The 15424-nt window shown below is 32.3% G+C and overlaps 2 long non-coding RNA genes across 2 annotated transcripts; both read right to left on the bottom strand.

Annotated features, from left to right (window-relative positions):
• Window positions 1-6492: 6492 nt before the first annotated feature.
• Window positions 6493-7826, bottom strand: LOC113372833. The gene is made up of 7 exons (XR_003366807.1): window positions 7657-7826; window positions 7418-7475; window positions 7300-7357; window positions 7054-7111; window positions 6932-6989; window positions 6617-6870; window positions 6493-6553 (listed from the first exon to the last, which is right to left on the bottom strand). It is a non-coding gene; the product is annotated as an uncharacterized LOC113372833 (long non-coding RNA).
• Window positions 7827-8158: 332 nt separating this feature from the next.
• LOC113372836 lies at window positions 8159-10405 on the bottom strand. The gene is made up of 7 exons (XR_003366810.1): window positions 10302-10405; window positions 9588-9792; window positions 9418-9512; window positions 8681-8835; window positions 8384-8468; window positions 8266-8323; window positions 8159-8204 (listed from the first exon to the last, which is right to left on the bottom strand). It is a non-coding gene; the product is annotated as an uncharacterized LOC113372836 (long non-coding RNA).
• Window positions 10406-15424: the final 5019 nt, after the last annotated feature.

Below are 15424 nucleotides of genomic sequence, written 5' to 3'. Positions count from 1 at the left end.
ATATATATATATAATACATACAGATATATAAAATACAATATCTATTAAAATAATTACAAATGTTAATGTGTTTTAGTCATTTTCATTATTGCAATAAATTAATATAATTGAATTATTAAATATTGTGATACATTAAGAGTTTTGAAGAAAACTAACTAAACTTTATTTGGAGTGTTTCATTTCACACCATTTTTAGTGATATATATTAGAAACATAAGATACAGGTACAGGTATTATAAACTGATAAGCTAATGTTATCATAAACATTAATATACTCATTAATTCGTTCTTCGAAGAGGATTCAATATTTTGAATAAATTTCATATAATATAATTTTTGTAATCTAATTTTATCATGATCAATATTGTTAATGTAGTTATAACTTTGGCCATTTTAAATAGACTAATCTATGGTTTTTCACTCATTTCAAACATGTCAAAAATGTTAACATTTTTCAATCACTTTAATATATATTATTATTAAAGTCTCAATTAGTTCATTTTAATTAATATACTTTGAATATTGGTCAGTTTTACTTAACTATAACTTATAAAAAAAAATTACTTAACTATAACTTATAAAACAAATTCAAGTTCTCAGTCTTGAGTTATTTACTTCTTTTTACAAGAATATCTTCATTGTTACTAATATATCTTTATTATTATTCGCGTGATTATTACATTAATGACATTAATATTCTTACCAAATATACCCTACCATCTCCTATTTTACTTTACACTACCTTACCATAACCTTACACTACCTTAACCTAATACTTACCTACGTTAAGAACTAATGTACTCTTACCTTGGTTATCTTACCATGTCTCGAACCTGCTACCCTGTCCTCTCCAGCGACTCCCACCTCCCAACGCGCGACGCCACGACGATCACATTAATAAACCGTTACAAAGTAGGTGATATTATATATTTTAAACGAAAAAAACTAACAGGTCATATGGCAAAAAAAAATTGAATTGGTATGGCCTGTGTTGGCGTAATTGGTAGAGTGATGGCTTCGTATCGTAAAGGTACCGAGTTCGAATCATACATCAGGACAAAAAACGGGAAGAAGTAGTGCTGTTCGCGTTGAGGAATTTATTTATTGTAAGATAGCACAAAAATAAAATTTAGATTTAATAAACTAAGACGTCATGAAGCCGAAAAAAAGCAGATTTGGTGTGGCCTGTGTTGGCGTAATTGGTAGAGTGATGGATTCGTACCCAAAGAGTGCCGAGTTCGAATCGTACCTCGGTACAAAAATGGAAAGCGTGGAATTTATTTATCGTAAGATAGCACAAATTAATATTTAGATATAACAAACTAACAGGTCATGAGGTCGAAAGAAAGCAGAATCGATGTGTGCCTGTGCTGGCGTAATTGGTAGAGCGACGGATTCGTACCCAAAGAGTGCCGAGTTCGAACCATACCTCGGGACAAAAAATGGAAAGCGTGGAATTTATTATTTATTGTAAAATAGCACAAAGTTAAAATTTGGATTTAATAAACTAACAGGTCATGAGGCCGAAAAAAAGCAGAATCGGTGTGGCCTGTGTTGGCGTATTGCTAGCGTGCTAGCTTCATGTCAACAGGGTACCGAGTTCGATTCATACCTCCGGACACAAAACGCAAAATAGCGTGACTGTTGACGCTGTGGAACGAGGTATGCACGGAATCACATCCGTTCGAATTTGAGACCGCCAGGCAGGTATGCTCCCCTCGATCTCGATTGAGAGGAGAGATACGCGCGAGAATCCCGCAACATCCCCTAATGAACCCCGCAGCAGCCCCGAAAAGGGGCGAGGGGGGATTATAGGGGGGTGTGGGGTTCACGAACCCGCGACCCTGTGGTCCAACCCTCCCGGAAAAGGGAGAGGGGGGACTATAGGGGGGTGAGGGTTCCGCGCGACGACCACCACTGGGTCGCGCCGGTTGAAAAGCCGGGTGCATCACAGGGTGGGTCGGTGTGCGAGTCCCCGGAGCACCCTCGAGTGCGATGATGGGGATGTGGGGTGAGGGAAATGCAGTGACGAGGGAAAAAGGGGTGGAAAGATATGAGGAGGGAGAGATAGGGATGGTGGGAGAGATAGGGGGAGAGATAAGGAGAGGGAGAGAGGTAGGGGGAGTGATAAGGGGGGAGTGATAAAGGGGGGAGAGACAAGGGGAGGGAGAGATAGGGGAGGGATGAGAGAGGGGGAGGGATGAGCGAGGGGGAGAGAGACGAGGGAGGGATAGAGACGGAGGGAGGGATGGATGAGGCGACGGGCGCGGGGGGAGGAGACTAAACCATTTTACATACATAACAATGTGTTACGTCCGCGCCCGTCGCCTCATCCATCCCCCCTCCGTCTCTATCCCTCCCTCGGTCTCTCTCCCCCTCGCTCATCCTCCCCCTCTTCATCCCTCCCCTATCTCTCCCCTCCCCTTGTCTCTCCCCCCCTTATCACTCCCCCTTATCACTCCCCCTACCTCTCTCCCTCTCCTTATCTCTCCCCCTATCTCTCCACCATCCCTCCTCTCCTCATATCTTTCCACCCCTTTTTCCCTCGTCACTGCATTTCCCTCACCCCACATCCCCATCATCGCACTCGAGGGTGCTCCGGGGACTCGCACACCGACCCACCCTGTGATGCACCCGGCTTTTCAACCGGCGCGACCCAGTGGTGGTCGTCGCGCGGAACCCTCACCCCCCTATAGTCCCCCCTCTCCCTTTTCCGGGAGGGTTGGACCACAGGGTCGCGGGTTCGTGAACCCCACACCCCCCTATAATCCCCCCTCGCCCCTTTTCGGGGCTGCTGCGGGGTTCATTAGGGGATGTTGCGGGATTCTCGCGCGTATCTCTCCTCTCAATCGAGATCGAGGGGAGCATACCTGCCTGGGGTCTCAAATTCGAACGGATGTGATTCCGTGCATACCTCGTTCCACAGCGTCAACAGTCACGCTATTTTGCGTTTTGTGTCCGGAGGTATGAATCGAACTCGGTACCCTGTTGACATGAAGCTAGCACGCTAGCAATACGCCAACACAGGCCACACCGATTCTGCTTTTTTTCGGCCTCATGACCTGTTAGTTTATTAAATCCAAATTTTAACTTTGTGCTATTTTACAATAAATAATAAATTCCACGCTTTCCATTTTTTGTCCCGAGGTATGGTTCGAACTCGGCACTCTTTGGGTACGAATCCGTCGCTCTACCAATTACGCCAGCACAGGCCACATCGATTCTGCTTTTTTTCGGCCTCATGACCTCTTAGTTTATTAAATCTAAATTTTATTTTTGTGCTATCTTACGATAAATAAATTCCACGCTTTCCATTTTTTGTACCGAGGTACGATTCGAACTCGGCACTCTTTGGGTACGAATCCATCACTCTACCAATTACGCCAACACAGGCCACACCAAATCTGCTTTTTTTCGGCTTCATGACTTCTTAGTTTATTAAATCTAAATTTTATTTTTGTGCTATCTTACAATAAATAAATTCCTCAACGCGAACAGCACTACTTCTTCCCGTTTTTTGTCCTGATGTATGATTCGAACTCGGTACCTTTACGATACGAAGCCATCACTCTACCAATTACGCCAACACAGGCCATACCAATTCAATTTTTTTTTTGCCATATGACCTGTTAGTTTTTTTTCGTTTAAAATATATAATATCACCTACTTTGTAACGGTTTATTAATGTGATCGTCGTGGCGTCGCGCGTTGGGAGGTGGGAGTCGCTGGAGAGGACAGGGTAGCAGGTTCGAGACATGGTAAGATAACCAAGGTAAGAGTACATTAGTTCTTAACGTAGGTAAGTATTAGGTTAAGGTAGTGTAAGGTTATGGTAAGGTAGTGTAAAGTAAAATAGGAGATGGTAGGGTATATTTGGTAAGAATATTAATGTCATTAATGTAATAATCACGCGAATAATAATAAAGATATATTAGTAACAATGAAGATATTCTTGTAAAAAGAAGTAAATAACTCAAGACTGAGAACTTGAATTTGTTTTATAAGTTATAGTTAAGTAATTTTTTTTTATAAGTTATAGTTAAGTAAAACTGACCAATATTCAAAGTATATTAATTAAAATGAACTAATTGAGACTTTAAATAATAATATATATTAAAGTGATTGAAAAATGTTAACATTTTTGACATGTTTGAAATGAGTGAAAAACCATAGATTAGTCTATTTAAAATGGCCAAAGTTATAACTACATTAACAATATTGATCATGATAAAATTAGATTACAAAAATTATATTATATGAAATTTATTCAAAATATTGAATCCTCTTCGAAGAACGAATTAATGAGTATATTAATGTTTATGATAACATTAGCTTATCAGTTTATAATACCTGTACCTGTATCTTATGTTTCTAATATATATCACTAAAAATGGTGTGAAATGAAACACTCCAAATAAAGTTTAGTTAGTTTTCTTCAAAACTCTTAATGTATCACAATATTTAATAATTCAATTATATTAATTTATTGCAATAATGAAAATGACTAAAACACATTAAGATTTGTAATTATATTAATAGATATTGTATTTTATATATCTGTATCTGTATATATATATATATATATATATATATATATGAGTAAGTTCTTAAGGGCAATACATCAAACAAATAAATTTCTTTGTTTGATATATCGCCCTCAAGAACTTACTCATATGTCAACATCAAAATTATGTGTTTTTATATATACCTGTACCTGTATCTTATGTTTCTAATATATATCACTGAAAATAGTGTGAAATGAAACACTCCAAATAAAGTTTAGTTAGTTTTATTCAAAACTCTTAATGTATCACAATATTTAATAATTCAATTATATTAATTTATTGCAATAATGAAAATGACTAAAACACATTAACATTTGTAATTATTTTAATAGATATTGTATTTTATATATCTGTATGTATTATATATATATATATATATATATATATATATATATAATGAAATTGTTTCTTAGGCATCCATCCAGTAATAAAAAAACAGTTTTAATGAAAAATGTTTTTATTTTAAGAACATATGTTTCGGGTCCTGATTTGACCCATATTCAGTGCTATAATTAAATAATTCAGGGTTACAAATTAAAACAATATAAAAAATACATAATTAACAACCAAAAATAAGTAAAACAGTGTATATGAAAAGTATATATGAAAAACAACCATAAAATAAACAAATGTAAAGAAACTCACCATACAAATAAATTTTGAAAAACAACACAGAAACACAAAATTGCACGAAAAAATAAATAAATGTGAAATAAAAGATTGATGAAACGTCTAGTTATGAAAAATTTAAAAAAAATGTAAAATTAAAATAAATGATATATTTTATTATAAAAAAGCTTATTCCAAACGAACATGTTGTTAGTTTGGAAATTGTATTACGAGTGTGTACGAGAGTAAAATGTGTGCGTAAGTGTTTGCGGAAAATAGTGGAAACTGTATCGTCATTGGTGAGAGAACGGGATAGAGAGAATTTTAGTGGTTTCATATTACGAAGATTTTCTCAACGATCATGCGCAGTAGGAACATAGTAAAAATATATACATGTGTAAGACATCCATAATCAAATCCAAAAAATGTGAATAAAGAGAAAATTATTAAGAAAAAGTATAGATATTAACAGAAAAAGGATAATAGTTATGGAACGATAATAGTTACAATAAAAAATTAATATAACATATATATGTATATATAAACGCAAAACAATAAATGCATATATGTATACACATACACATATATGTAAATAGATACACATATATATATATATATATATATATATATATATATATATATATATATATATATATATATATATATATAGCACAGTATGATATTAAATTAAGTGATATTTATAGCTAAGAAAAGTACATCATTTAAAGGAGTAATAGAAAACACAATATTTAATTTAGAGAAGTCACCGGTCCGACACATTAAATGTTTAAGGCACTTCAACAACACAAGAGCTAAGTGTCTAGTACATGCTTTACAGTCAATTTAAACATGTCAAAAAAATCTACTTTTTTAAGTCAATTCAGTATTATCAAGAGAGCCAAGTGTATAGTTCTACAAGTCAAAGCACTTACGCAGACTTTGACCGAGACAAAGCAAACGTTTAAAGAAGTTGACCAAGATTTCAAGACACCCAAACAGTAAACAAACTGTTTTACACAATTGTCTCCACTAAAAAGTGCACTCAATAAGTATCCCTATTAACACAAGAATTTTTTAAAATTCGGATATGTTTAAATATTTTTGTAATTTACGTTACATCATAATGTAATTTGGCCGTAAAGTGGCTCATAATTAAATTAAAACAATCAATTAAAATAAATATAATATATTTATTCATTATTTCATCAACATCTATGCACTTAACTATTCAATATATCACAGTAGACACCTTCTCTGACGACAAGACGGAGATAGTTACTTGGGATAGCATAATTTGAAGATTGAGCGATTATTTTCACTGGAGAAAAAGTCTTGAGTAATTCCAGAGTTGAAGACTACTTAGCTCGAAGTTGTTCAACCTATGAACAAAAACAATGAATTAGTAACAAGTCTCATATAATATACTATAAAAAATAAATCACCTGATAAATTAGTCAGCGCTGTCTTTCAAGCAACATCAGTAAGACCTTCATAGTAAAACTCAGCAAGTGGTTTTTATAATAACTGATTAAGTTAGTGAGGTTAGTCGTGTTAGTGAGTTAATAAGATTTAAGTTAATCATGCATAATTATAGGCAGTCATTACAAAAAACCACTTGTGAATCATTTACATGAATGAGTATTTTAAACTCATGATGTTTTGAGTATCAGGGCAGTGATAGTTGAATTGAGAAAATCTGCAAAAAAGAAACATTTTAATAAAGTTTGTATTCATACTGGTTATGAATAGTCACATACTTGATTAAATGTTACTGGTGAAGGAGTCTGTGTGCAGAGCAGCAGAAGTTGAAAGGACCTGAGAAAAAAAAGAAATATTTTAGGAATGTTTGCATTTATACTGGTTATGGATAAACACATACCTGATTAAATGTTCCTGGTGAAGGAGTTAGTGTGCAGAGCAGCAGAAGTTGAAAGGACCTGAGAAAAAAAAAATAAATATTTTAGCAATGTTTGCATTTATACTGGTTATGGATAAACACATTCCAGATTAAATGTTCGTGGTGAAGGAGTTAGTGTGCAGAGCAGCAGATGTTGAAAGGACCTGAGAAAAAAAAGAAATATTTTAGCAATGTTTGCATTTATACTGGTTATGGATAAACACATACCTGATTAAATGTTCCTGGTGAAGGAGTTAGTGTGCAGAGCAGCAGAAGTTGAAAGGACCTGAAAAAAAAAATATTTTAGCAATGTTTGCATTTATACTGGTTATGGCTAAACACATACCTGATTAAATGTTCCTGGTGAAGGAGTTAGTGTGCAGAGCAGCAGAAGTTGAAAGGACCTGAGAAAAAAAAAATATTTTAGCAATGTTTGCATTTATACTGGTTATGGATAAACACATTCCTGATTAAATGTTCGTGGTGAAGGAGTTAGTGTGCAGAGCAGCAGAAGTTGAAAGAACCTGAGAAAAAGAAATATTTTAGCAATGTTTGCATTTATACTGGTTATGGATAAACACATACCTGATTAAATGTTCCTGGTGAAGGAGTTAGTGTGCAGAGCAGCAGAAGTTGAAAGGACCTGAGAAAAAAAAAGAAATATTTTAGCAATGTTTGCGTTTATACTGGTTATGGATAAACACATTCCTGATTAAATGTTCGTGGTGAAGGAGTTAGTGTGCAGAGCAGCAGAAGTTGAAAGGACCTGAGAAAAAGAAATATTTTAGCAATGTTTGCATTTATACTGGTTATGGATAAACACATACCTGATTAAATGTTCCTGGTGAAGGAGTTAGTGTGCAGAGCAGCAGAAGTTGAAAGGACCTGAGAAAAAAAAAAGAAATATTTTAGCAATGTTTGCATTTATACTGGTTATGGATAAACACATTCCTGATTAAATGTTCGTGGTGAAGGAGTTAGTGTGCAGAGCAGCAGAAGTTGAAAGGACCTGAGAAAAAAAAAAGAAATATTTTAGCAATGTTTGCATTTATACTGGTTATGGATAAACATATACCTGATATAATGTTCGTGGTGAAGGAGTTAGTGTGCAGAGCAGCAGAAGTTGAAAGGACCTGAGAAAAAGAAATATTTTAGCAATGTTTGCATTTATACTGGTTATGGATAAACACATACCTGATTAAATGTTCCTGGTGAAGGAGTTAGTGTGCAGAGCAGCAGAAGTTGAAAGGACCTGAGAAAAAAAATATTTTAGCAACGTTTGCATTTATACTGGTTATGGATAAATGTACACCTGATGTAATGTTTCTAGAGAGATTTCTAGTAAAGTAGTCGGAATGAATATTCTTGCATTTTTGAATTGGTTGTTGAACCAGGATCTGAAATAAAAAAAACATTAGAAATGTTATCATTGATGTTGCCTAGAGATTTCATAGAAGTGCTCATGCGTTACCAACCAATCCATCATGATAGGCTCTGTATAAAGTTTGAATTTTCAATGATGAGAATTTCATAAAAAAATGAAATAAAATAAAAAATTGACAGCATATGAAAATAATGATAAGCTAAATATTGATTTTTAGACACTTACTTGAACTTACTTCTTAGTCCCGTTTAGGAGTTTCTGTGGTCTTAAAAATGCCATAAATTTCTAAGTTATTCATACTTTGGATGCTTTCGAAATATTTTAATCGTATCATTCCAGTTGACCGGTGTGTAATAATCACAGTGTCCGATCATGTATGCCTAAAAAACAAATTATGAGGTTACAAATCAGTAGATCTAGTGAAGAATAAATAAAGTATATAAATACAATATAAATATAATATAAAATAAAATAGATCAATAAAATAAAATAAGTGTAAACTGAATTTTCACTCGATATTACTTGGCCCTCCGATACTCAACAATTTGTTTGATAGGAAACGTTGTGGTTTTCATGTGATTTCATCTCGATGCCCAGAAATATAGTTCTGTGAATTTACTAGCAGTTTAATAATTGCACTTGGTTTTATATGAAATGCGTTAAGATGAATTCGAAACAGTAAAAATTGAAATGTAATGTAATACTTCAAATCCACATTGCATAGACTTAAAAGATTCAAACGACCACATTATATTTTAGTAGAAGAATGGATTAGTAGTTGTTAGTATTTGTTAGTATTATTAGATATGAGAACTAAGAATGCAAATCATGCAAATGGTCATTTGATTCATAAAAGCCAATGCTTTAATGATTTCGTAAATTTGTAAAAGATAAAGCAAAAACTAAAAGTATCAATTAATGAAATCTTGGGTAAATTCACTGTTCAACAAATGCATTCATACCAAATGCAATTCCAGTAAGACCACAATTAGTGCATTACAGTGACAAAAACTGAAAGACTCTGCACAAAATGCCACAAATTCAAACGTACATGCACCTATAAAATACAGAAGTTAGTATGAAATTATGATGAACATCTCAGATATATTATTATCTAATGTTGATACGTCACCAAAGCTGCTTTCGTGAACTATGCAGTTGCTCCAGAGAAGCACAAAATAGTCTTTATCTGCATCTTCATTTTCAATCAAATTCTAAGAACTATTCTGTGCCATTTCCTTCTAGTAAATGAATAAAATAGTGTATGAGCACAAAGCCGTTCTTCAAAATTCTTGATAACATAAAGATTGTGCTCCAACATATGCAATTCTTCTGATCTATAAATTGAAATGAGTTAGCACATACTAATGATTTAAATAACACTTAAAATTAAACTACATATACAACTCACAAACTGATTAAGTCTCTCGATAAAAATGTTCATGAAGTAGCAGTTCAGATTTACTTTCACTTTGTGTGAGGAAAAACTTTGAAAAACAGTATTTTATATTTGTATAAACAATAGTGAATAAAATAAAATATTGCCGGAAGTCATAACCGAGTCCAACATATTCACAAATCACAATCACTTTTCGAATATATTGCACAACGTCCAATAGCCTTGCGATTGGAAGATCTTGCTTAGTCAACAAAATTGTTTTATTTAACAATAGACATTATAAAATGGAATATTTACGGTGTGCGTCTATGGCACTAATACGACTTGAGCAAACTATATAAATTGTAGCACATGTCATCTTTAAAGTATGACGCAATACTGTCGAACACGAAATGAAATCCGAGCGAATCCGTAAAGCGAAATCTATTTAGCACAATTACAACATACCAAATTATCCTCCAGGCAGCAATTGGTAAGGGGGCCTCTGTATTCCACGATGCTTCTTCAAGTAACTCCGATGAGAAAATGAATTTATGCCATGATGACATCCCACAGACAGGCATAAACCATAGATCTGCAAAAAGAACTTGTAGATATGCGACTACAGAGCATGCGAGTTTGTTCGGTCGAAGATGGCGCTGCATGTACTCGAGCGCCACTTTATTTGGAACTCCAACCAAGATTTGTTTGAACCTTTAATTTTAACAACAATAAATCCGTTATAATTTAAATAAAATAACATCTCTTTATATCTATATTGATGCTCGATTTTTTTAGAGTAAGTACTCTATTAATTTATACTGCAAGTATTTCAAGAGTTGTTAAAAACTTATATAACTAAAAAAAATGTTTCGTTTTGAAGTGATATCTAAAGAATGAAAATACATTTTCAAATATACTGACAAACTTTTTCTATTTTATTTACATTCATATAAGATAACAATTTTATTTAGACTCAAGTCAGTCTTACCGTGCACAAGTTATAAAATTTAAATTGATATACAAAAATGATCCAAGAGAGATCTTTAAAATCAAACATCAAATTTATTTAGTCATACCACAAATCTCATTTCTAAGTTAAATATTTAATTAATAATATTTTTTATTCGTGACATATCAATTTAAGTATTTGATAGTAGACATACTCAAATCTAACGTACCTCATTCTGGTACAAACACTACGTCCTGAAGAGCTCATTGAATCAATAACTATTTTACAACTACATCTGTCTAGAACAGGGTACGGCAAGCTTTTAACTGTGGTGTGCCGAGCCACTCTACCAATATGATTCAGGGTGCCGCCTTAATTTTGAAATATACAACCAGATTCTAGAGGAGAAGAATTATAACCAAAATATCTTTTAAACATATTTATTAACTAGTCTAGGCATGGCATCGTGCCTTAAGGCAAATTGCTGGAACTTCCCGTACCAAAAATTATTTTTTTTATAAAAGATTAACATTTTTGAAAAAAAATTACTCTGAAAAATTAGATTTTTGAGAAACTATAAATTGTTGACAAAAATTTACTTTTTTTGAAAAAAAAGACTTTTTGGAGAAGTGTATTTTGAAATATTCTGAAAATTCTGAACTTTTTTTTAAAGCAATCGTACTGCTTTAACTGCATAGAGACGAAATATCGAAGAGCCTAAGCGCCGCGTCGCCGTCTAACGGATAAACATTGGTACGGAACCCATAGGAATGTAAACAAAATGTATAGTTATTGTTAAAATGTCTATAAAATATCTGATAATTTGATGTGAATATGTCTAATGATCATTTTTGACCGCCAGGTGGCATCTCTTTCACGATTACTACTAGATTCATAAAAATTTGATCAATTCTTCTTCTTTTTAATACAAGTAAAATGTTTTTTGAATTATTCAAATCGTACGCTCTGTTCTCTTAAAAACTAAGTTACCGTTTTTGGCACTTTTTGCTCCATATTTCCGGAACGGCTAGACCTGCCTTCGCCAAAAACTAATCAGCACGTCTTCTTATCAATACGAATCGAATGTTTTTTGGATTATTCAAATCGGTTGGTCGGTGTTCCCGAAATCGTCGACAAAAATTTGTATCCGCACACGCACACACACATACATGCATTTTTTCTAAGGTATGCCAAAATGTTCAGAAAACTCTGAAACGTAAAGATATATAAAAATTTTCATTTTCGATTTTTTTGCGATTACTATAACTTACCGGACGGGAAGTTAACAAATAACATAAAATTCTAACATAAACTAAACAATATTAATGCGAACCTTGTCCCTGTACATTTATGCTTAACATTACAATATCCGGAGTTTAATTTGTAACACACAAGATTCTGAATGTTTAGTTGTTAAACGTCTTCTTTGTGAACTCAAAATATGTTTCATGTGAGAAAAAAATTGTTCACAGAGATATGTGAAACCAAAAGTTGAAAGGAAAGCGCATGCAATTTTCTTTAAACAATTAAATATTTCCGGCAAAGTCATCCAACAATTTAATTTTCCATGGAGTCATATTTTATCTATTTATCTCAAACGATTAAAAATCTCTGTTAACGTAGAAGAAGTATTAGGAAAATTAGCAAATCCGTTTTCCTGATTAAAGCACGAGCTTCTAATTCGGAAAGTTAATAAATAGTTTGAGTTTCTTATTTCAATAAATAATCTGCAATAAAAAGTTTTGAATAAAATAGTATGCAAGAATACACCGTGCATATTATACATACTTGTATCTAAGTTAACTAAAACCTGTTTCATGTTGAGAATTCTTAAATCAAAAGTTAGTTTAAATTGCCTTCTTTTAATTTATTATTTTAATTTCTATTCGCATCTCGCTTGTGGAATACAATTCTGGGGATTCTCTTCCTCCTTAAAGGATATATTCAAAATACAGAAAAGAGCATTAAGAATAATTTTTTCCCTCAGTTCTTTGTCCTCATGTAGGAATCTTTTCCGACAATTTAACATTCTCACTGTTCGCTGTATATTTTTGCTAATTACGTTGTCATTCATAAAGAATAATCCTGAACGCTTCCACCTATCCTCCATGTTAAATTCCTATTATAAAACAAGAAATTTGACTATAAAAGGACCAACTTTTAAACTTGAAACATCTTTTAATGCCATAGACGGGAGAGGAGTACAGCTTTTTAATCTACTCCCACTACACATTAGGAAACTGAATGATCGTCAATTTCATAATACTATTGTTAAACTTTTAAAAGCTCAAGTTTCTACGATACTTAAGTACTCAGAATTCTGAGTTTGCCAATTTTGATATCAAACGTTATTTTGATAATGAAATGCCTACTAATAATAATTGATACTTTTTTTCCAACAGAATTTTTTTCCCTTTTCAATGCTTTTTCTAATTTTTATTCTAAATTATTTTAACATTTTTCTACTTTAAGTATTTTATCATTACAATTATTTAAATATTGTATATTCTTATTTGATACTGCTCTTAATTTTTATTTTCCAGATATGAGACTCAAATAAAAATTGCATAACGGATATTTAAAGGATTTTTTTACCATAACAAGACTCTCAAGATCTACAACAATTAAACTATTTGAATTTTATTAAATTTTTTTTTCTTTAAGTTATTGAATTAGATATTACTAATGTTAGGCGTAATATTGTTTAATAGTTGTATTTTACTGTACTTAATTTAATTAAGATAATTTATTTTCTGTAATTATTAAATTTATTCCTGTATCCGTAAATATAAATATAAATATAAATATAAATTGATAATTATTATGTACAAACAAGCTATAAGATCCTCGACTATCTTATGTGTTGTAACAGCATCTCAAATGCAAGTTGCACGGTGCCTTATTGCCGTATTGCACTTGCACACGTTTGATTTTTTAACATTAATGCGGCATGTGTGTTCCACGAGTTGCTTTTAACTCGTGTGCATATGTCTACAACTATTCGATTTTTGCGAAATCGATTATTTACAATTTTCATGCGCGACCATGAGAGATAAAACGAGCGCATCTTACTACTTGTGGATGAAATCGTATTATACGACATATGATCGATATTACTTATGAAAATTAATTCTTATTACAAGTGTCCTTCTCAATCTTTAGCCCTTCTTAAAATCGATTTGCTCAATATCAAGTAGTATAGTACAAATCTATTATTATCGTCATTGCCAGTACATCATTTCTTTTGATACTTTTTATACTAATTTAAGTTTTTAAAATTTAAAATAAAAGTTTTTATACTAATTTTATATAATTAGCGATAATATCGCTATATATATATATATATATATATATATATATATATAAAATATATATATATATATGATATTTATTATATCATGTCAGAATTCGAGCATTGAAAAGCACTACATGAGCATCAAACAATCATGTTAATGGTAACTGAGCAAATAGAGTTGCCAATTCAGATTGTTCAACAAAAATATAATTTGAGTTTGATCGATATTTAGAACAAGGTCGCCTTCATTAAATCAATACACAATTCCAATATAACCATTCAGCGCTGTATGAGCTGTAATTCATCGATGATATCTCTATGAGCAACGAACAAATAGAATTAAATCAAAAAGGAGATGCTTATTATATTATTTGCAAGCAGAGACAATATTTAGCAAACTAGTGGCGCTTGGCATTGAGATCAATGATTAATAACTATTGTTTTGAATGTGTATTATAATTATTCACACACACATATGCACACCTTTTAGCTAAGGTATGCCAAAATTCTTATTTGAAACGCATCATACTTTCGAAACGCAAAAATATCCCAAATAATTTTATTTATTTTTTATTGCGATTACTATAATTAACCCTATAGAAAGTTAATTATATATTATCTACCAATTAGGTTCGAAATCAATGTTAATCATAATGATAATACGTGTCCACAAAATATAGTTGTCTGCATTGGGTGTGCGGTTTTCCAATGTAGTTTTTACCGCTGAACACGAATGAGAATTGATTTTCACTTCAATGATTTTTTTGTATAATTCAGCAGTAATTTGCGAACATATTTACTCTCTATTGCCCCTGGGTTATCTGCAAACACACAATAATTCATTCAAGTAAATATTTAAGGTAAAAATGGCCAGGAAACAACAGAAACTAGAAGATTTTCTTTATATTGCAGATGATTACCTGTGAAATTAATATTATAATATTTTTTTATGTCGTATATCATTCGCATTTCTAAAATAATAACCAAAAAAATAAAATATTATTCATTATAAATGAATTAAAATAGAATTAAAGCTTCTGAACTAGGAAAATCACTCAAGAGCAGTAATAATGAATTAAGAAAATGAAAATGTATTTTCTAAAATTAGCAACAGAATTTTGAACACTAAATTAATTTTGAAATTTTGATCATATGCGAAGCGTCATAAAAATATCAAAGTTGTAAAAGTATTTTTTTTAATGATCGAATTTATTGAAAACATCTCAACACCATGTTATTTGATCACATTTAATAGGTAGCGCGGAGAACGTTCTATTGTATATTGAATCACTTTTCTACAGATGATCATATAACATCGTTACAAGATTTTGTATTCATATGAGA

Source organism: Ctenocephalides felis, unplaced genomic scaffold (genome assembly GCF_003426905.1).
Source record: "Ctenocephalides felis isolate EL2017-DRISC unplaced genomic scaffold, ASM342690v1 CF-g0.4_SCAFFOLD_01604, whole genome shotgun sequence".
Classification (NCBI taxonomy): Eukaryota; Metazoa; Arthropoda; class Insecta; order Siphonaptera; family Pulicidae; genus Ctenocephalides; species Ctenocephalides felis.
Note: the sequence above shows the minus strand (reverse complement) of the source record. Positions and strands in the feature narration are given on the sequence as shown.